Source organism: Phyllobates terribilis, unplaced genomic scaffold, assembly GCF_046119375.1.
Source record: "Phyllobates terribilis strain yellow unplaced genomic scaffold, ASM4611937v1 Scaffold_629__1_contigs__length_933511, whole genome shotgun sequence".
In the NCBI taxonomy this organism is placed as follows: domain Eukaryota; kingdom Metazoa; phylum Chordata; class Amphibia; order Anura; family Dendrobatidae; genus Phyllobates; species Phyllobates terribilis.
Genome location: NW_027363389.1, coordinates 718639 through 740252, shown reverse-complemented (window position 1 = coordinate 740252; position 21614 = coordinate 718639). Strand labels below are relative to the sequence as shown.

At 46.0% G+C, this 21614-nt stretch overlaps 13 non-coding genes across 13 annotated transcripts; all 13 read left to right on the top strand.

The window, feature by feature from the left end:
* Positions 1–349: 349 nt before the first annotated feature.
* LOC141233898 (U2 spliceosomal RNA) lies at positions 350–540 on the top strand. Its single transcript, XR_012299926.1, has one exon. It is a non-coding gene; the product is annotated as a U2 spliceosomal RNA (small nuclear RNA).
* A 1116-nt stretch (positions 541–1656) lies between these two features.
* LOC141233897 (U2 spliceosomal RNA) lies at positions 1657–1847 on the top strand. The gene has a single exon (XR_012299925.1). It is a non-coding gene; the product is annotated as a U2 spliceosomal RNA (small nuclear RNA).
* A 5689-nt stretch (positions 1848–7536) lies between these two features.
* Positions 7537–7727, top strand: LOC141233896 (U2 spliceosomal RNA). The gene has a single exon (XR_012299924.1). It is a non-coding gene; the product is annotated as a U2 spliceosomal RNA (small nuclear RNA).
* A 1115-nt stretch (positions 7728–8842) lies between these two features.
* On the top strand, positions 8843–9033 carry LOC141233895 (U2 spliceosomal RNA). Its single transcript, XR_012299923.1, has one exon. It is a non-coding gene; the product is annotated as a U2 spliceosomal RNA (small nuclear RNA).
* A 1115-nt stretch (positions 9034–10148) lies between these two features.
* LOC141233894 (U2 spliceosomal RNA) lies at positions 10149–10339 on the top strand. Its single transcript, XR_012299922.1, has one exon. It is a non-coding gene; the product is annotated as a U2 spliceosomal RNA (small nuclear RNA).
* A 1109-nt stretch (positions 10340–11448) lies between these two features.
* Positions 11449–11639, top strand: LOC141233991 (U2 spliceosomal RNA). The gene has a single exon (XR_012300015.1). It is a non-coding gene; the product is annotated as a U2 spliceosomal RNA (small nuclear RNA).
* A 1112-nt stretch (positions 11640–12751) lies between these two features.
* On the top strand, positions 12752–12942 carry LOC141233893 (U2 spliceosomal RNA). The gene has a single exon (XR_012299921.1). It is a non-coding gene; the product is annotated as a U2 spliceosomal RNA (small nuclear RNA).
* Positions 12943–14057: 1115 nt separating this feature from the next.
* Positions 14058–14248, top strand: LOC141234031 (U2 spliceosomal RNA). Its single transcript, XR_012300053.1, has one exon. It is a non-coding gene; the product is annotated as a U2 spliceosomal RNA (small nuclear RNA).
* Positions 14249–15364: 1116 nt separating this feature from the next.
* LOC141233892 (U2 spliceosomal RNA) lies at positions 15365–15555 on the top strand. Its single transcript, XR_012299920.1, has one exon. It is a non-coding gene; the product is annotated as a U2 spliceosomal RNA (small nuclear RNA).
* Positions 15556–16669: 1114 nt separating this feature from the next.
* On the top strand, positions 16670–16860 carry LOC141233891 (U2 spliceosomal RNA). The gene has a single exon (XR_012299919.1). It is a non-coding gene; the product is annotated as a U2 spliceosomal RNA (small nuclear RNA).
* Positions 16861–17975: 1115 nt separating this feature from the next.
* On the top strand, positions 17976–18166 carry LOC141233890 (U2 spliceosomal RNA). The gene has a single exon (XR_012299918.1). It is a non-coding gene; the product is annotated as a U2 spliceosomal RNA (small nuclear RNA).
* Positions 18167–19281: 1115 nt separating this feature from the next.
* LOC141233889 (U2 spliceosomal RNA) lies at positions 19282–19472 on the top strand. The gene has a single exon (XR_012299917.1). It is a non-coding gene; the product is annotated as a U2 spliceosomal RNA (small nuclear RNA).
* A 1115-nt stretch (positions 19473–20587) lies between these two features.
* LOC141233887 (U2 spliceosomal RNA) lies at positions 20588–20778 on the top strand. The gene has a single exon (XR_012299915.1). It is a non-coding gene; the product is annotated as a U2 spliceosomal RNA (small nuclear RNA).
* Positions 20779–21614: the final 836 nt, after the last annotated feature.

The window sequence follows — 21614 nt, the reverse complement described above, 5'->3', positions numbered from 1 at the left end:
GGACAGCCAGCAGCAGCAGCAGCAGGAGAGGTATGTAATCAGGAGCCCTCCTGCTAAGGGTAGACAGCTGCTCGTTCCACCCCACCCCCCGCCTTAATTGGTTCTCCTCCCTTCCAACGGTGTTGAGGCGGGTGGGAACAGCAGGGGGTGAAGGTGCTGTGTTTAAAGAGGTGGAGTTATGCAGATCTAAAACGCGTGGATTGCAGCAGCAGCAAGCCGAAAAGTGCAGGCATGTAAGGGATCTAGAGGTTGACAACATGTCTTCTTAACGGGAGTCCAGGAGCTCATCTCCACAAATGGACTTTTCAGGATCCTTGGGTGGCTCCGTAGTTTGAAACCAATTCTGGTTATCGCTTCTCGGCCTTTTGGCTAAGATCAAGTGTAGTATCTGTTCTTATCAGTTTAATATCTGATACGTCCCCTATCTGGGGACCATATATTAAATGGATTTTTAGAACAGGGAGATGGAAAAAGAGCTTGCTCTGTCCACTCCACGCATTGACCTGGTATTGCAGTATCTCCAGGACCGGTGCACCCCTTCTTTAATGCAGTTTCTAAAATCAGAAAGAATTGAATTCAATGTTTTTTGTTCATTTTGCTTGTTTGTCGGATTTTGGGATGGACTCTTTGGCTTTGCTTTTCTTCTCCTCATTGGATTTTTCATGTTCAAAGTTGCAGAAGCCAGATTACAAGCTCATTTTGGTTCAACTTCAGCAACTGTGCATTGCATTGCCATGTAATGTGATGCAATGCTATCTTTCTAGCTCTCCCTTTTTACTTCCTTTTGGATAAACAGACATATTAGGCAAGCATTTTGGAGCTTTCACCTAAATAACTACAGGTGGTGAGATAAGCTGCACAATATAATTGACCTTTCAGTATATTGTTGCACACACACCATCTATTTAGCAAATGCCCTTGTTATCAACAGCAGCCTTTTAAACTCACCTGAGCTAACAGGTATGTGCGCTGGTTACTCTGCTGCGCTTAAAATTTCTTTTTTTGGTTTGCTACAATGCCTTTTCTGAAACGTTGTCTCCTTCTGCTGGAACACTGACTTCTTTCATTTAATGCCTGCAGACTATAAAAGAGAACCCAACCCAAAAAGTTTGGTTGATTAGTCTGTGGCATTCTGTTAAACTGTTGCTTATGGCGGTCTCTGTGAGCTTCTCAGCGACATTCAGCCAGCCAGGTATCCTGCCTGCAGTAGATGGAATGTGGCAATGGAACGCTGGCTGCGCGTGTCATAATAGGCTCTGAGCCTTTATATACCTGTGCACAGCAGCAGCCACCTTCAGTCTGCTGCTGGACAGCCAGCAGCAGCAGCAGCAGGAGAGGTATGTAATCAGGAGCCCTCCTGCTAAGGGTAGACAGCTGCTCGTTCCACCCCACCCCCCGCCTTAATTGGTTCTCCTCCCTTCCAACGGTGTTGAGGCGGGTGGGAACAGCAGGGGGTGAAGGTGCTGTGTTTAAAGAGGTGGAGTTATGCAGATCTAAAACGCGTGGATTGCAGCAGCAGCAAGCCGAAAAGTGCAGGCATGTAAGGGATCTAGAGGTTGACAACATGTCTTCTTAACGGGAGTCCAGGAGCTCATCTCCACAAATGGACTTTTCAGGATCCTTGGGTGGCTCCGTAGTTTGAAACCAATTCTGGTTATCGCTTCTCGGCCTTTTGGCTAAGATCAAGTGTAGTATCTGTTCTTATCAGTTTAATATCTGATACGTCCCCTATCTGGGGACCATATATTAAATGGATTTTTAGAACAGGGAGATGGAAAAAGAGCTTGCTCTGTCCACTCCACGCATTGACCTGGTATTGCAGTATCTCCAGGACCGGTGCACCCCTTCTTTAATGCAGTTTCTAAAATCAGAAAGAATTGAATTCAATGTTTTTTGTTCATTTTGCTTGTTTGTCGGATTTTGGGATGGACTCTTTGGCTTTGCTTTTCTTCTCCTCATTGGATTTTTCATGTTCAAAGTTGCAGAAGCCAGATTACAAGCTCATTTTGGTTCAACTTCAGCAACTGTGCATTGCATTGCCATGTAATGTGATGCAATGCTATCTTTCTAGCTCTCCCTTTTTACTTCCTTTTGGATAAACAGACATATTAGGCAAGCATTTTGGAGCTTTCACCTAAATAACTACAGGTGGTGAGATAAGCTGCACAATATAATTGACCTTTCAGTATATTGTTGCACACACACCATCTATTGTCACACTGTCACAGAATACTGGAGGTAGGGGGCCTAAGCTGACCCTAAGCTGGGGCCCTGACTAATCCCTCACCCTGGAGGTACTGTTAAAGGTACAGAGGTCCAGGCCGCCAGCGTAACCCCTACCTCCTGAGGATCCCTGCACCTAAGTAATCTAGTCCTGAGAAGGACCCCGATCACAACAATTGGGAACCAGAAATAATATGCCCACACACAGTATTTAGACGAACGAGACAGTACAAGGGAAAAACCAAAACCACCTTGCATACAACTTCTACACAACTACAACAGAGGGAACACCAACGGGAAAGGAGATAAATGATAAAGCGAGGAAAGGGAAAAAACACTTCCAAATACACTTATCTCAGCAACTCCAAACACCACGATCCGCTCTGTAAGTCTGAATGAAAAGCTTTCACCGACACCTCCCAAACAGACCTGCAGGAATATAAAGGAGTCTCACTAAAGAAGCATTGATTGCAGCTGGGCGAGGCTGGACCTCAGCTAGCCCAGAGAGAGAGAGAATTAACTCCTACACTGCCGAGAAAACACAAAGCACCAACAAGTCAGCTGCGAGAAGTCAGGCTGTGTACTCGTGACGATCTTCGTGGCAACACACCCGTGACAGTACCCCCCCTTCTACGAGGGGCCTCCGGACCCTCAGGGCCAGGTTTATCCGGGTGAGTCGTGTGGAAGGCCCGAACTAATCGGTCTGCGTTAATATCCGACGCAGGAACCCACATCCTCTCCTCAGGACCATACCCCTTCCAATGAACCAAGTACTGAAGGGACCGGTGATTAAAGCGTGAATCAATGACCCTCGATACCTGGAACTCCAAGTTACCATTGACAACCACAGGAGGGGGAGGTAAAGGTGACGGTACCACCGGCGCCACATACCTCTTAAGCAATGATCTGTGAAACACGTTGTGAATTTTAAACGTAGGGGGGAGGTCAAGACGGAATGCCACCGGATTAATAACAGAACTGATTCTGTACGGCCCGATGAACCTGGGACCCAGTTTCCAGGAGGGAACCTTAAGTTTAATATTCCTGGTAGACAACCATACCTGATCGTTCACACTTAGGTCCGGACCAGACACTCTCCTCCTATCAGCCATACGTTTGTATCGGTTCCCCATAGTATTCAGATTCTTCAGCACCCCTCTCCATACTGAAGCGAGAGATGAGGAAAATCGTTCCTCCTCCGGAACTCCCGAAGAGCCCCCCCTAGTGAAAGTACAAAACTGGGGGTGAAAACCATATGCCCCAAAAAACGGGGACTTACCAGTGGACTCGCTCCGCCTATTATTGAGAGCAAACTCTGCCAGAGGTAGGAAAGAAGCCCAGTCCTCCTGGTTCTCTGACACAAAACACCGAAGATATGTCTCCAAGCTCTGGTTCATACGTTCCGTCTGACCATTGGTCTGAGGATGAAAAGCCGACGAGAATGACAAATGCATCCCCCGCCGTGCACAAAACGCCCTCCAGAACTTGGACACAAACTGAGACCCCCGATCAGACACCACCTCGGAGGGTACCCCGTGAAGCCTCACAATCTCCCCAATGAACACCTGCGCAAGAGTTTTAGCATTAGGGAGAGCCGGAAGAGCGATGAAATGTGCCATCTTGCTGAACCTGTCCACTACAACGAGTATGACCGTTTTACCCGAAGACGGAGGGAGGTCCGTAATAAAGTCCATAGACAGATGAGTCCAAGGACGCTCCGGGATCTTCAAAGGTAAAAGGGCCCCAGACGGACGGGTATGTGAGGTCTTAGAGCGCGCACAAACCCCACAGGACGCGACAAAAGTTACCACCTCTTTATGTAAGTTAGGCCACCAAAACCGACGCGAGAGGAGATCCACAGTTGCTTTACTCCCCGGGTGTCCTGCAAAAACTGAGTTATGGTGTGCCTCGATCACCTTTTGTCGCAACTGATCTGGAACGAACAGTCTCCCCGGAGGTCCAACAGGGGCGTCCCCCTGAGCCTCCAATATCTCCTCCTCCAGCTCAGAGCATACTGCCGAAACCACCACCCCCTCCTGAAGAATAGGAATCGGGTCGTCCGTATTCCCGGCCCCAGGGAAACTACGAGATAAGGCATCCGCCTTTACATTTTTAGACCCAGGACGATATGTAACGACGAAATTAAACCTGGTAAAAAACAATGACCACCTAGCTTGTCTGGGATTCAGACGTTTAGCGGACTCCAGATATAGCAGGTTCTTGTGATCGGTGATGACGGTGACCGGATGAACTGCCCCCTCCAAAAAATGGCGCCACTCCTCAAAAGCTAACTTAATGGCCAAGAGTTCCCTATTGCCGACATCGTAATTCCTCTCAGCGGACGACAATTTTTTAGAGAAAAAGGCGCACGGATGCCACTTACCAGGGGACGAACCCTGTGACAATACTGCTCCCACCCCTACCTCGGAAGCGTCTACCTCTACAAAGAATGGCTGAGACGCATCAGGTTGAATGAGTATAGGTGCCGAGGCAAAACATTTTTTCAAGGAGGAGAATGCTTGACAAGCCTTGTCAGACCACCTAGAAAAATCCGTCCCCTTTTTAGTCATGTCTGTGAGAGGCTTAACCATGGACGAGAAATTACGAATGAACTTCCGGTAATAGTTAGCAAACCCCAGGAAACGTTGTAGTGCCTTAAGATTCTCCGGCCGATCCCACTCAAGAACTGCCCGCACTTTCCCAGGGTCCATACGAAAACCGGACGCTGAAACCAGGAAGCCTAAAAACTGGAGTTCCTGTACGGCGAACACACACTTTTCCCACTTGGCATACAGTTTATTATCCCGCAAGATCTGTAACACCTGTCTAACGTGCTCCTGATGAGACACCAGATCCGGCGAGTAAATTAAGATATCATCCAGATATATGACAACAAACTGTCCCACCAGGTGGCGAAAAATATCATTAACAAAGTGTTGAAACACCGCCGGGGCATTAGTCAGACCGAATGGCATGACAAGGTTCTCATAATGCCCCTCCGGAGTGTTAAAAGCCGTCTTCCACTCATCCCCCTCCTTCATCCTAATCAGATTGTACGCCCCCCTGAGATCCAACTTAGAGAACCATTTGGCGCCCACGATCTGATTAAAGAGATCGGGAATAAGTGGGAGCGGATACGGATCTCGGACCGTAATCCGATTAAGTTCACGGAAATCCAGGCAAGGGCGTAGGCCTCCATCTTTCTTCTTAACAAAGAAGAACCCCGCGGCCACCGGTGAAGATGAAGGTCTAATATGCCCCTTAGCCAGACTTTCAGAAATATAATCCTTCATGGCCTGCCTCTCAGGACCAGAAAGGTTATACAACCTAGCTTTAGGTAACTTGGCCTCAGGGAGCAGTTTTACAGAACAGTCATACTCGCGATGAGGAGGTAGTTCCTGACACCCATTCTCCGAGAATACATCCTCAAAGTCCGCCAGAAATGGAGGTAAGACCCAAGGAGTAACCGCACCGATGACCGTGTTCATGCAGTTTTTATTACAGAATTTACTCCATTGGCTGATCTCTCTGGTTTGCCAATTAATAACCGGGTTATGCTTAGCTAACCAAGGAAGGCCCAACACTATAGGAGTGGGAAGACCCTCCAACACGTAGCAAGACAACAGTTCTTTATGTATTGCCCCCACTTGAAGTTTTACGCCATGCACAGCTTGCAAAAAACTTCCCTGACCGAGAGGCCTGGCATCGAAAGTACAATTTGCATGCCTCCCGGAAAACAAAAAACTTGTTCCGCCCCCCAGTGAACCTGTCAGGGAGAGCTACTTTAGGTTCTGGTCCGGCTTGCTCCAGAGGATGCAAAACCTTGGACCTAACGTCCGCCAGCCCCATGGACAAACTCTGCAACTGCCGAGCTAGACCGGCTACTGGATCCATGGTAGCTGGAGAAAAACTAAGTTGGTCGGTGAAAATGTCACACTGTCACAGAATACTGGAGGTAGGGGGCCTAAGCTGACCCTAAGCTGGGGCCCTGACTAATCCCTCACCCTGGAGGTACTGTTAAAGGTACAGAGGTCCAGGCCGCCAGCGTAACCCCTACCTCCTGAGGATCCCTGCACCTAAGTAATCTAGTCCTGAGAAGGACCCCGATCACAACAATTGGGAACCAGAAATAATATGCCCACACACAGTATTTAGACGAACGAGACAGTACAAGGGAAAAACCAAAACCACCTTGCATACAACTTCTACACAACTACAACAGAGGGAACACCAACGGGAAAGGAGATAAATGATAAAGCGAGGAAAGGGAAAAAACACTTCCAAATACACTTATCTCAGCAACTCCAAACACCACGATCCGCTCTGTAAGTCTGAATGAAAAGCTTTCACCGACACCTCCCAAACAGACCTGCAGGAATATAAAGGAGTCTCACTAAAGAAGCATTGATTGCAGCTGGGCGAGGCTGGACCTCAGCTAGCCCAGAGAGAGAGAGAATTAACTCCTACACTGCCGAGAAAACACAAAGCACCAACAAGTCAGCTGCGAGAAGTCAGGCTGTGTACTCGTGACGATCTTCGTGGCAACACACCCGTGACATCTATTTAGCAAATGCCCTTGTTATCAACAGCAGCCTTTTAAACTCACCTGAGCTAACAGGTATGTGCGCTGGTTACTCTGCTGCGCTTAAAATTTCTTTTTTGGTTTGCTACAATGCCTTTTCTGAAACGTTGTCTCCTTCTGCTGGAACACTGACTTCTTTCATTTAATGCCTGCAGACTATAAAAGAGAACCCAACCCAAAAAGTTTGGTTGATTAGTCTGTGGCATTCTGTTAAACTGTTGCTTATGGCGGTCTCTGTGAGCTTCTCAGCGACATTCAGCCAGCCAGGTATCCTGCCTGCAGTAGATGGAATGTGGCAATGGAACGCTGGCTGCGCGTGTCATAATAGGCTCTGAGCCTTTATATACCTGTGCACAGCAGCAGCCACCTTCAGTCTGCTGCTGGACAGCCAGCAGCAGCAGCAGCAGGAGAGGTATGTAATCAGGAGCCCTCCTGCTAAGGGTAGACAGCTGCTCGTTCCACCCCACCCCCCGCCTTAATTGGTTCTCCTCCCTTCCAACGGTGTTGAGGCGGGTGGGAACAGCAGGGGGTGAAGGTGCTGTGTTTAAAGAGGTGGAGTTATGCAGATCTAAAACGCGTGGATTGCAGCAGCAGCAAGCCGAAAAGTGCAGGCATGTAAGGGATCTAGAGGTTGACAACATGTCTTCTTAACGGGAGTCCAGGAGCTCATCTCCACAAATGGACTTTTCAGGATCCTTGGGTGGCTCCGTAGTTTGAAACCAATTCTGGTTATCGCTTCTCGGCCTTTTGGCTAAGATCAAGTGTAGTATCTGTTCTTATCAGTTTAATATCTGATACGTCCCCTATCTGGGGACCATATATTAAATGGATTTTTAGAACAGGGAGATGGAAAAAGAGCTTGCTCTGTCCACTCCACGCATTGACCTGGTATTGCAGTATCTCCAGGACCGGTGCACCCCTTCTTTAATGCAGTTTCTAAAATCAGAAAGAATTGAATTCAATGTTTTTTGTTCATTTTGCTTGTTTGTCGGATTTTGGGATGGACTCTTTGGCTTTGCTTTTCTTCTCCTCATTGGATTTTTCATGTTCAAAGTTGCAGAAGCCAGATTACAAGCTCATTTTGGTTCAACTTCAGCAACTGTGCATTGCATTGCCATGTAATGTGATGCAATGCTATCTTTCTAGCTCTCCCTTTTTACTTCCTTTTGGATAAACAGACATATTAGGCAAGCATTTTGGAGCTTTCACCTAAATAACTACAGGTGGTGAGATAAGCTGCACAATATAATTGACCTTTCAGTATATTGTTGCACACACACCATCTATTTAGCAAATTCCCTTGTTATCAACAGCAGCCTTTTAAACTCACCTGAGCTAACAGGTATGTGCGCTGGTTACTCTGCTGCGCTTAAAATTTCTTTTTTGGTTTGCTACAATGCCTTTTCTGAAACGTTGTCTCCTTCTGCTGGAACACTGACTTCTTTCATTTAATGCCTGCAGACTATAAAAGAGAACCCAACCCAAAAAGTTTGGTTGATTAGTCTGTGGCATTCTGTTAAACTGTTGCTTATGGCGGTCTCTGTGAGCTTCTCAGCGACATTCAGCCAGCCAGGTATCCTGCCTGCAGTAGATGGAATGTGGCAATGGAACGCTGGCTGCGCGTGTCATAATAGGCTCTGAGCCTTTATATACCTGTGCACAGCAGCAGCCACCTTCAGTCTGCTGCTGGACAGCCAGCAGCAGCAGCAGCAGGAGAGGTATGTAATCAGGAGCCCTCCTGCTAAGGGTAGACAGCTGCTCGTTCCACCCCACCCCCCGCCTTAATTGGTTCTCCTCCCTTCCAACGGTGTTGAGGCGGGTGGGAACAGCAGGGGGTGAAGGTGCTGTGTTTAAAGAGGTGGAGTTATGCAGATCTAAAACGCGTGGATTGCAGCAGCAGCAAGCCGAAAAGTGCAGGCATGTAAGGGATCTAGAGGTTGACAACATGTCTTCTTAACGGGAGTCCAGGAGCTCATCTCCACAAATGGACTTTTCAGGATCCTTGGGTGGCTCCGTAGTTTGAAACCAATTCTGGTTATCGCTTCTCGGCCTTTTGGCTAAGATCAAGTGTAGTATCTGTTCTTATCAGTTTAATATCTGATACGTCCCCTATCTGGGGACCATATATTAAATGGATTTTTAGAACAGGGAGATGGAAAAAGAGCTTGCTCTGTCCACTCCACGCATTGACCTGGTATTGCAGTATCTCCAGGACCGGTGCACCCCTTCTTTAATGCAGTTTCTAAAATCAGAAAGAATTGAATTCAATGTTTTTTGTTCATTTTGCTTGTTTGTCGGATTTTGGGATGGACTCTTTGGCTTTGCTTTTCTTCTCCTCATTGGATTTTTCATGTTCAAAGTTGCAGAAGCCAGATTACAAGCTCATTTTGGTTCAACTTCAGCAACTGTGCATTGCATTGCCATGTAATGTGATGCAATGCTATCTTTCTAGCTCTCCCTTTTTACTTCCTTTTGGATAAACAGACATATTAGGCAAGCATTTTGGAGCTTTCACCTAAATAACTACAGGTGGTGAGATAAGCTGCACAATATAATTGACCTTTCAGTATATTGTTGCACACACACCATCTATTTAGCAAATGCCCTTGTTATCAACAGCAGCCTTTTAAACTCACCTGAGCTAACAGGTATGTGCGCTGGTTACTCTGCTGCGCTTAAAATTTCTTTTTTGGTTTGCTACAATGCCTTTTCTGAAACGTTGTCTCCTTCTGCTGGAACACTGACTTCTTTCATTTAATGCCTGCAGACTATAAAAGAGAACCCAACCCAAAAAGTTTGGTTGATTAGTCTGTGGCATTCTGTTAAACTGTTGCTTATGGCGGTCTCTGTGAGCTTCTCAGCGACATTCAGCCAGCCAGGTATCCTGCCTGCAGTAGATGGAATGTGGCAATGGAACGCTGGCTGCGCGTGTCATAATAGGCTCTGAGCCTTTATATACCTGTGCACAGCAGCAGCCACCTTCAGTCTGCTGCTGGACAGCCAGCAGCAGCAGCAGCAGGAGAGGTATGTAATCAGGAGCCCTCCTGCTAAGGGTAGACAGCTGCTCGTTCCACCCCACCCCCCGCCTTAATTGGTTCTCCTCCCTTCCAACGGTGTTGAGGCGGGTGGGAACAGCAGGGGGTGAAGGTGCTGTGTTTAAAGAGGTGGAGTTATGCAGATCTAAAACGCGTGGATTGCAGCAGCAGCAAGCCGAAAAGTGCAGGCATGTAAGGGATCTAGAGGTTGACAACATGTCTTCTTAACGGGAGTCCAGGAGCTCATCTCCACAAATGGACTTTTCAGGATCCTTGGGTGGCTCCGTAGTTTGAAACCAATTCTGGTTATCGCTTCTCGGCCTTTTGGCTAAGATCAAGTGTAGTATCTGTTCTTATCAGTTTAATATCTGATACGTCCCCTATCTGGGGACCATATATTAAATGGATTTTTAGAACAGGGAGATGGAAAAAGAGCTTGCTCTGTCCACTCCACGCATTGACCTGGTATTGCAGTATCTCCAGGACCGGTGCACCCCTTCTGTAATGCAGTTTCTAAAATCAGAAAGAATTGAATTCAATGTTTTTTGTTCATTTTGCTTGTTTGTCGGATTTTGGGATGGACTCTTTGGCTTTGCTTTTCTTCTCCTCATTGGATTTTTCATGTTCAAAGTTGCAGAAGCCAGATTACAAGCTCATTTTGGTTCAACTTCAGCAACTGTGCATTGCATTGCCATGTAATGTGATGCAATGCTATCTTTCTAGCTCTCCCTTTTTACTTCCTTTTGGATAAACAGACATATTAGGCAAGCATTTTGGAGCTTTCACCTAAATAACTACAGGTGGTGAGATAAGCTGCACAATATAATTGACCTTTCAGTATATTGTTGCACACACACCATCTATTTAGCAAATGCCCTTGTTATCAACAGCAGCCTTTTAAACTCACCTGAGCTAACAGGTATGTGCGCTGGTTACTCTGCTGCGCTTAAAATTTCTTTTTTGGTTTGCTACAATGCCTTTTCTGAAACGTTGTCTCCTTCTGCTGGAACACTGACTTCTTTCATTTAATGCCTGCAGACTATAAAAGAGAACCCAACCCAAAAAGTTTGGTTGATTAGTCTGTGGCATTCTGTTAAACTGTTGCTTATGGCGGTCTCTGTGAGCTTCTCAGCGACATTCAGCCAGCCAGGTATCCTGCCTGCAGTAGATGGAATGTGGCAATGGAACGCTGGCTGCGCGTGTCATAATAGGCTCTGAGCCTTTATATACCTGTGCACAGCAGCAGCCACCTTCAGTCTGCTGCTGGACAGCCAGCAGCAGCAGGAGAGGTATGTAATCAGGAGCCCTCCTGCTAAGGGTAGACAGCTGCTCGTTCCACCCCACCCCCCGCCTTAATTGGTTCTCCTCCCTTCCAACGGTGTTGAGGCGGGTGGGAACAGCAGGGGGTGAAGGTGCTGTGTTTAAAGAGGTGGAGTTATGCAGATCTAAAACGCGTGGATTGCAGCAGCAGCAAGCCGAAAAGTGCAGGCATGTAAGGGATCTAGAGGTTGACAACATGTCTTCTTAACGGGAGTCCAGGAGCTCATCTCCACAAATGGACTTTTCAGGATCCTTGGGTGGCTCCGTAGTTTGAAACCAATTCTGGTTATCGCTTCTCGGCCTTTTGGCTAAGATCAAGTGTAGTATCTGTTCTTATCAGTTTAATATCTGATACGTCCCCTATCTGGGGACCATATATTAAATGGATTTTTAGAACAGGGAGATGGAAAAAGAGCTTGCTCTGTCCACTCCACGCATTGACCTGGTATTGCAGTATCTCCAGGACCGGTGCATCCCTTCTTTAATGCAGTTTCTAAAATCAGAAAGAATTGAATTCAATGTTTTTTGTTCATTTTGCTTGTTTGTCGGATTTTGGGATGGACTCTTTGGCTTTGCTTTTCTTCTCCTCATTGGATTTTTCATGTTCAAAGTTGCAGAAGCCAGATTACAAGCTCATTTTGGTTCAACTTCAGCAACTGTGCATTGCATTGCCATGTAATGTGATGCAATGCTATCTTTCTAGCTCTCCCTTTTTACTTCCTTTTGGATAAACAGACATATTAGGCAAGCATTTTGGAGCTTTCACCTAAATAACTACAGGTGGTGAGATAAGCTGCACAATATAATTGACCTTTCAGTATATTGTTGCACACACACCATCTATTTAGCAAATGCCCTTGTTATCAACAGCAGCCTTTTAAACTCACCTGAGCTAACAGGTATGTGCGCTGGTTACTCTGCTGCGCTTAAAATTTCTTTTTTGGTTTGCTACAATGCCTTTTCTGAAACGTTGTCTCCTTCTGCTGGAACACTGACTTCTTTCATTTAATGCCTGCAGACTATAAAAGAGAACCCAACCCAAAAAGTTTGGTTGATTAGTCTGTGGCATTCTGTTAAACTGTTGCTTATGGCGGTCTCTGTGAGCTTCTCAGCGACATTCAGCCAGCCAGGTATCCTGCCTGCAGTAGATGGAATGTGGCAATGGAACGCTGGCTGCGCGTGTCATAATAGGCTCTGAGCCTTTATATACCTTTGCACAGCAGCAGCCACCTTCAGTCTGCTGCTGGACAGCCAGCAGCAGCAGCAGGAGAGGTATGTAATCAGGAGCCCTCCTGCTAAGGGTAGACAGCTGCTCGTTCCACCCCACCCCCCGCCTTAATTGGTTCTCCTCCCTTCCAACGGTGTTGAGGCGGGTGGGAACAGCAGGGGGTGAAGGTGCTGTGTTTAAAGAGGTGGAGTTATGCAGATCTAAAACGCGTGGATTGCAGCAGCAGCAAGCCGAAAAGTGCAGGCATGTAAGGGATCTAGAGGTTGACAACATGTCTTCTTAACGGGAGTCCAGGAGCTCATCTCCACAAATGGACTTTTCAGGATCCTTGGGTGGCTCCGTAGTTTGAAACCAATTCTGGTTATCGCTTCTCGGCCTTTTGGCTAAGATCAAGTGTAGTATCTGTTCTTATCAGTTTAATATCTGATACGTCCCCTATCTGGGGACCATATATTAAATGGATTTTTAGAACAGGGAGATGGAAAAAGAGCTTGCTCTGTCCACTCCACGCATTGACCTGGTATTGCAGTATCTCCAGGACCGGTGCACCCCTTCTTTAATGCAGTTTCTAAAATCAGAAAGAATTGAATTCAATGTTTTTTGTTCATTTTGCTTGTTTGTCGGATTTTGGGATGGACTCTTTGGCTTTGCTTTTCTTCTCCTCATTGGATTTTTCATGTTCAAAGTTGCAGAAGCCAGATTACAAGCTCATTTTGGTTCAACTTCAGCAACTGTGCATTGCATTGCCATGTAATGTGATGCAATGCTATCTTTCTAGCTCTCCCTTTTTACTTCCTTTTGGATAAACAGACATATTAGGCAAGCATTTTGGAGCTTTCACCTAAATAACTACAGGTGGTGAGATAAGCTGCACAATATAATTGACCTTTCAGTATATTGTTGCACACACACCATCTATTTAGCAAATGCCCTTGTTATCAACAGCAGCCTTTTAAACTCACCTGAGCTAACAGGTATGTGCGCTGGTTACTCTGCTGCGCTTAAAATTTCTTTTTTGGTTTGCTACAATGCCTTTTCTGAAACGTTGTCTCCTTCTGCTGGAACCCTGACTTCTTTCATTTAATGCCTGCAGACTATAAAAGAGAACCCAACCCAAAAAGTTTGATTGATTAGTCTGTGGCATTCTGTTAAACTGTTGCTTATGGCGGTCTCTGTGAGCTTCTCAGCGACATTCAGCCAGCCAGGTGTCCTGCCTGCAGTAGATGGAATGTGGCAATGGAACGCTGGCTGCGCGTGTCATAATAGGCTCTGAGCCTTTATATACCTGTGCACAGCAGCAGCCACCTTCAGTCTGCTGCTGGACAGCCAGCAGCAGCAGCAGCAGGAGAGGTATGTAATCAGGAGCCCTCCTGCTAAGGGTAGACAGCTGCTCGTTCCACCCCACCCCCCGCCTTAATTGGTTCTCCTCCCTTCCAACGGTGTTGAGGCGGGTGGGAACAGCAGGGGGTGAAGGTGCTGTGTTTAAAGAGGTGGAGTTATGCAGATCTAAAACGCGTGGATTGCAGCAGCAGCAAGCCGAAAAGTGCAGGCATGTAAGGGATCTAGAGGTTGACAACATGTCTTCTTAACGGGAGTCCAGGAGCTCATCTCCACAAATGGACTTTTCAGGATCCTTGGGTGGCTCCGTAGTTTGAAACCAATTCTGGTTATCGCTTCTCGGCCTTTTGGCTAAGATCAAGTGTAGTATCTGTTCTTATCAGTTTAATATCTGATACGTCCCCTATCTGGGGACCATATATTAAATGGATTTTTAGAACAGGGAGATGGAAAAAGAGCTTGCTCTGTCCACTCCACGCATTGACCTGGTATTGCAGTATCTCCAGAACCGGTGCACCCCTTCTTTAATGCAGTTTCTAAAATCAGAAAGAATTGAATTCAATGTTTTTTGTTCATTTTGCTTGTTTGTCGGATTTTGGGATGGACTCTTTGGCTTTGCTTTTCTTCTCCTCATTGGATTTTTCATGTTCAAAGTTGCAGAAGCCAGATTACAAGCTCATTTTGGTTCAACTTCAGCAACTGTGCATTGCATTGCCATGTAATGTGATGCAATGCTATCTTTCTAGCTCTCCCTTTTTACTTCCTTTTGGATAAACAGACATATTAGGCAAGCATTTTGGAGCTTTCACCTAAATAACTACAGGTGGTGAGATAAGCTGCACAATATAATTGACCTTTCAGTATATTGTTGCACACACACCATCTATTTAGCAAATGCCCTTGTTATCAACAGCAGCCTTTTAAACTCACCTGAGCTAACAGGTATGTGCGCTGGTTACTCTGCTGCGCTTAAAATTTCTTTTTTGGTTTGCTACAATGCCTTTTCTGAAACGTTGTCTCCTTCTGCTGGAACACTGACTTCTTTCATTTAATGCCTGCAGACTATAAAAGAGAACCCAACCCAAAAAGTTTGGTTGATTAGTCTGTGGCATTCTGTTAAACTGTTGCTTATGGCGGTCTCTGTGAGCTTCTCAGCGACATTCAGCCAGCCAGGCATCCTGCCTGCAGTAGATGGAATGTGGCAATGGAACGCTGGCTGCGCGTGTCATAATAGGCTCTGAGCCTTTATATACCTGTGCACAGCAGCAGCCACCTTCAGTCTGCTGCTGGACAGCCAGCAGCAGCAGCAGCAGGAGAGGTATGTAATCAGGAGCCCTCCTGCTAAGGGTAGACAGCTGCTCGTTCCACCCCACCCCCCCGCCTTAATTGGTTCTCCTCCCTTCCAACGGTGTTGAGGCGGGTGGGAACAGCAGGGGGTGAAGGTGCTGTGTTTAAAGAGGTGGAGTTATGCAGATCTAAAACGCGTGGATTGCAGCAGCAGCAAGCCGAAAAGTGCAGGCATGTAAGGGATCTAGAGGTTGACAACATGTCTTCTTAACGGGAGTCCAGGAGCTCATCTCCACAAATGGACTTTTCAGGATCCTTGGGTGGCTCCGTAGTTTGAAACCAATTCTGGTTATCGCTTCTCGGCCTTTTGGCTAAGATCAAGTGTAGTATCTGTTCTTATCAGTTTAATATCTGATACGTCCCCTATCTGGGGACCATATATTAAATGGATTTTTAGAACAGGGAGATGGAAAAAGAGCTTGCTCTGTCCACTCCACGCATTGACCTGGTATTGCAGTATCTCCAGGACCGGTGCACCCCTTCTTTAATGCAGTTTCTAAAATCAGAAAGAATTGAATTCAATGTTTTTTGTTCATTTTGCTTGTTTGTCGGATTTTGGGATGGACTCTTTGGCTTTGCTTTTCTTCTCCTCATTGGATTTTTCATGTTCAAAGTTGCAGAAGCCAGATTACAAGCTCATTTTGGTTCAACTTCAGCAACTGTGCATTGCATTGCCATGTAATGTGATGCAATGCTATCTTTCTAGCTCTCCCTTTTTACTTCCTTTTGGATAAACAGACATATTAGGCAAGCATTTTGGAGCTTTCACCTAAATAACTACAGGTGGTGAGATAAGCTGCACAATATAATTGACCTTTCAGTATATTGTTGCACACACACCATCTATTTAGCAAATGCCCTTGTTATCAACAGCAGCCTTTTAAACTCACCTGAGCTAACAGGTATGTGCGCTTGTTACTCTGCTGCGCTTAAAATTTCTTTTTTGGTTTGCTACAATGCCTTTTCTGAAACGTTGTCTCCTTCTGCTGGAACACTGACTTCTTTCATTTAATGCCTGCAGACTATAAAAGAGAACCCAACCCAAAAAGTTTGGTTGATTAGTCTGTGGCATTCTGTTAAACTGTTGCTTATGGCGGTCTCTGTGAGCTTCTCAGCGACATTCAGCCAGCCAGGTATCCTGCCTGCAGTAGATGGAATGTGGCAATGGAACGCTGGCTGCGCGTGTCATAATAGGCTCTGAGCCTTTATATACCTGTGCACAGCAGCAGCCACCTTCAGTCTGCTGCTGGACAGCCAGCAGCAGCAGCAGCAGGAGAGGTATGTAATCAGGAGCCCTCCTGCTAAGGGTAGACAGCTGCTCGTTCCACCCCACCCCCGCCTTAATTGGTTCTCCTCCCTTCCAACGGTGTTGAGGCGGGTGGGAACAGCAGGGGGTGAAGGTGCTGTGTTTAAAGAGGTGGAGTTATGCAGATCTAAAACGCGTGGATTGCAGCAGCAGCAAGCCGAAAAGTGCAGGCATGTAAGGGATCTAGAGGTTGACAACATGTCTTCTTAACGGGAGTCCAGGAGCTCATCTCCACAAATGGACTTTTCAGGATCCTTGGGTGGCTCCGTAGTTTGAAACCAATTCTGGTTATCGCTTCTCGGCCTTTTGGCTAAGATCAAGTGTAGTATCTGTTCTTATCAGTTTAATATCTGATACGTCCCCTATCTGGGGACCATATATTAAATGGATTTTTAGAACAGGGAGATGGAAAAAGAGCTTGCTCTGTCCACTCCACGCATTGACCTGGTATTGCAGTATCTCCAGGACCGGTGCACCCCTTCTTTAATGCAGTTTCTAAAATCAGAAAGAATTGAATTCAATGTTTTTTGTTCATTTTGCTTGTTTGTCGGATTTTGGGATGGACTCTTTGGCTTTGCTTTTCTTCTCCTCATTGGATTTTTCATGTTCAAAGTTGCAGAAGCCAGATTACAAGCTCATTTTGGTTCAACTTCAGCAACTGTGCATTGCATTGCCATGTAATGTGATGCAATGCTATCTTTCTAGCTCTCCCTTTTTACTTCCTTTTGGATAAACAGATTTATTAGGCAAGCATTTTGGAGCTTTCACCTAAATAACTACAGGTGGTGAGATAAGCTGCACAATATAATTGACCTTTCAGTATATTGTTGCACACACACCATCTATTTAGCAAATGCCCTTGTTATCAACAGCAGCCTTTTAAACTCACCTGAGCTAACAGGTATGTGCGCTGGTTACTCTGCTGCGCTTAAAATTTCTTTTTTGGTTTGCTACAATGCCTTTTCTGAAACGTTGTCTCCTTCTGCTGGAACACTGACTTCTTTCATTTAATGCCTGCAGACTATAAAAGAGAACCCAACCCAAAAAGTTTGGTTGATTAGTCTGTGGCATTCTGTTAAACTGTTGCTTATGGCGGTCTCTGTGAGCTTCTCAGCGACATTCAGCCAGCCAGGTATCCTGCCTGCAGTAGATGGAATGTGGCAATGGAACGCTGGCTGCGCGTGTCATAATAGGCTCTGAGCCTTTATATACCTGTGCACAGCAGCAGCCACCTTCAGTCTGCTGCTGGACAGCCAGCAGCAGCAGCAGCAGGAGAGGTATGTAATCAGGAGCCCTCCTGCTAAGGGTAGACAGCTGCTCGTTCCACCCCACCCCCCGCCTTAATTGGTTCTCCTCCCTTCCAACGGTGTTGAGGCGGGTGGGAACAGCAGGGGGTGAAGGTGCTGTGTTTAAAGAGGTGTAGTTGTGCAGATCTAAAACGCGTGGATTGCAGCAGCAGCAAGCCGAAAAGTGCAGGCATGTAAGGGATCTAGAGGTTGACAACATGTCTTCTTAACGGGAGTCCAGGAGCTCATCTCCACAAATGGACTTTTCAGGATCCTTGGGTGGCTCCGTAGTTTGAAACCAATTCTGGTTATCGCTTCTCGGCCTTTTGGCTAAGATCAAGTGTAGTATCTGTTCTTATCAGTTTAATATCTGATACGTCCCCTATCTGGGGACCATATATTAAATGGATTTTTAGAACAGGGAGATGGAAAAAGAGCTTGCTCTGTCCACTCCACGCATTGACCTGGTATTGCAGTATCTCCAGGACCGGTGCACCCCTTCTTTAATGCAGTTTCTAAAATCAGAAAGAATTGAATTCAATGTTTTTTGTTCATTTTGCTTGTTTGTCGGATTTTGGGATGGACTCTTTGGCTTTGCTTTTCTTCTCCTCATTGGATTTTTCATGTTCAAAGTTGCAGAAGCCAGATTACAAGCTCATTTTGGTTCAACTTCAGCAACTGTGCATTGCATTGCCATGTAATGTGATGCAATGCTATCTTTCTAGCTCTCCCTTTTTACTTCCTTTTGGATAAACAGACATATTAGGCAAGCATTTTGGAGCTTTCACCTAAATAACTACAGGTGGTGAGATAAGCTGCACAATATAATTGACCTTTCAGTATATTGTTGCACACACACCATCTATTTAGCAAATGCCCTTGTTATCAACAGCAGCCTTTTAAACTCACCTGAGCTAACAGGTATGTGCGCTGGTTACTCTGCTGCGCTTAAAATTTCTTTTTTGGTTTGCTACAATGCCTTTTCTGAAACGTTGTCTCCTTCTGCTGGAACACTGACTTCTTTCATTTAATGCCTGCAGACTATAAAAGAGAACCCAACCCAAAAAGTTTGGTTGATTAGTCTGTGGCATTCTGTTAAACTGTTGCTTATGGCGGTCTCTGTGAGCTTCTCAGCGACATTCAGCCAGCCAGGTATCCTGCCTGCAGTAGATGGAATGTGGCAATGGAACGCTGGCTGCGCGTGTCATAATAGGCTCTGAGCCTTTATATACCTGTGCACAGCAGCAGCCACCTTCAGTCTGCTGCTGGACAGCCAGCAGCAGCAGCAGCAGGAGAGGTATGTAATCAGGAGCCCTCCTGCTAAGGGTAGACAGCTGCTCGTTCCACCCCACCCCCCGCCTTAATTGGTTCTCCTCCCTTCCAACGGTGTTGAGGCGGGTGGGAACAGCAGGGGGTGAAGGTGCTGTGTTTAAAGAGGTGGAGTTATGCAGATCTAAAACGCGTGGATTGCAGCAGCAGCAAGCCGAAAAGTGCAGGCATGTAAGGGATCTAGAGGTTGACAACATGTCTTCTTAACGGGAGTCCAGGAGCTCATCTCCACAAATGGACTTTTCAGGATCCTTGGGTGGCTCCGTAGTTTGAAACCAATTCTGGTTATCGCTTCTCGGCCTTTTGGCTAAGATCAAGTGTAGTATCTGTTCTTATCAGTTTAATATCTGATACGTCCCCTATCTGGGGACCATATATTAAATGGATTTTTAGAACAGGGAGATGGAAAAAGAGCTTGCTCTGTCCACTCCACGCATTGACCTGGTATTGCAGTATCTCCAGGACCGGTGCACCCCTTCTTTAATGCAGTTTCTAAAATCAGAAAGAATTGAATTCAATGTTTTTTGTTCATTTTGCTTGTTTGTCGGATTTTGGGATGGACTCTTTGGCTTTGCTTTTCTTCTCCTCATTGGATTTTTCATGTTCAAAGTTGCAGAAGCCAGATTACAAGCTCATTTTGGTTCAACTTCAGCAACTGTGCATTGCATTGCCATGTAATGTGATGCAATGCTATCTTTCTAGCTCTCCCTTTTTACTTCCTTTTGGATAAACAGATTTATTAGGCAAGCATTTTGGAGCTTTCACCTAAATAACTACAGGTGGTGAGATAAGCTGCACAATATAATTGACCTTTCAGTATATTGTTACACACACACCATCTATTTAGCAAATGCCCTTGTTATCAACAGCAGCCTTTTAAACTCACCTGAGCTAACAGGTATGTGCGCTGGTTACTCTGCTGCGCTTAAAATTTCTTTTTTGGTTTGCTACAATGCCTTTTCTGAAACGTTGTCTCCTTCTGCTGGAACACTGACTTCTTTCATTTAATGCCTGCAGACTATAAAAGAGAACCCAACCCAAAAAGTTTGGTTGATTAGTCTGTGGCATTCTGTTAAACTGTTGCTTATGGCGGTCTCTGTGAGCTTCTCAGCGACATTCAGCCAGCCAGGTATCCTGCCTGCAGTAGATGGAATGTGGCAATGGAACGCTGGCTGCGCGTGTCATAATAGGCTCTGAGCCTTTATATACCTGTGCACAGCAGCAGCCACCTTCAGTCTGCTGCTGGACAGCCAGCAGCAGCAGCAGCAGGAGAGGTATGTAATCAGGAGCCCTCCTGCTAAGGGTAGACAGCTGCTCGTTCCACCCCACCCCCCGCCTTAATTGGTTCTCCTCCCTTCCAACGGTGTTGAGGCGGGTGGGAACAGCAGGGGGTGAAGGTGCTGTGTTTAAAGAGGTGTAGTTGTGCAGATCTAAAACGCGTGGATTGCAGCAGCAGCAAGCCGAAAAGTGCAGGCATGTAAGGGATCTAGAGGTTGACAACATGTCTTCTTAACGGGAGTCCAGGAGCTCATCTCCACAAATGGACTTTTCAGGATCCTTGGGTGGCTCCGTAGTTTGAAACCAATTCTGGTTATCGCTTCTCGGCCTTTTGGCTAAGATCAAGTGTAGTATCTGTTCTTATCAGTTTAATATCTGATACGTCCCCTATCTGGGGACCATATATTAAATGGATTTTTAGAACAGGGAGATGGAAAAAGAGCTTGCTCTGTCCACTCCACGCATTGACCTGGTATTGCAGTATCTCCAGGACCGGTGCACCCCTTCTTTAATGCAGTTTCTAAAATCAGAAAGAATTGAATTCAATGTTTTTTGTTCATTTTGCTTGTTTGTCGGATTTTGGGATGGACTCTTTGGCTTTGCTTTTCTTCTCCTCATTGGATTTTTCATGTTCAAAGTTGCAGAAGCCAGATTACAAGCTCATTTTGGTTCAACTTCAGCAACTGTGCATTGCATTGCCATGTAATGTGATGCAATGCTATCTTTCTAGCTCTCCCTTTTTACTTCCTTTTGGATAAACAGACATATTAGGCAAGCATTTTGGAGCTTTCACCTAAATAACTACAGGTGGTGAGATAAGCTGCACAATATAATTGACCTTTCAGTATATTGTTGCACACACACCATCTATTTAGCAAATGCCCTTGTTATCAACAGCAGCCTTTTAAACTCACCTGAGCTAACAGGTATGTGCGCTGGTTACTCTGCTGCGCTTAAAATTTCTTTTTTGGTTTGCTACAATGCCTTTTCTGAAACGTTGTCTCCTTCTGCTGGAACACTGACTTCTTTCATTTAATGCCTGCAGACTATAAAAGAGAACCCAACCCAAAAAGTTTGGTTGATTAGTCTGTGGCATTCTGTTAAACTGTTGCTTATGGCGGTCTCTGTGAGCTTCTCAGCGACATTCAGCCAGCCAGGTATCCTGCCTGCAGTAGATGGAATGTGGCAATGGAACGCTGGCTGCGCGTGTCATAATAGGCTCTGAGCCTTTATATACCTGTGCACAGCAGCAGCCACCTTCAGTCTGCTGCTGGACAGCCAGCAGCAGCAGCAGCAGGAGAGGTATGTAATCAGGAGCCCTCCTGCTAAGGGTAGACAGCTG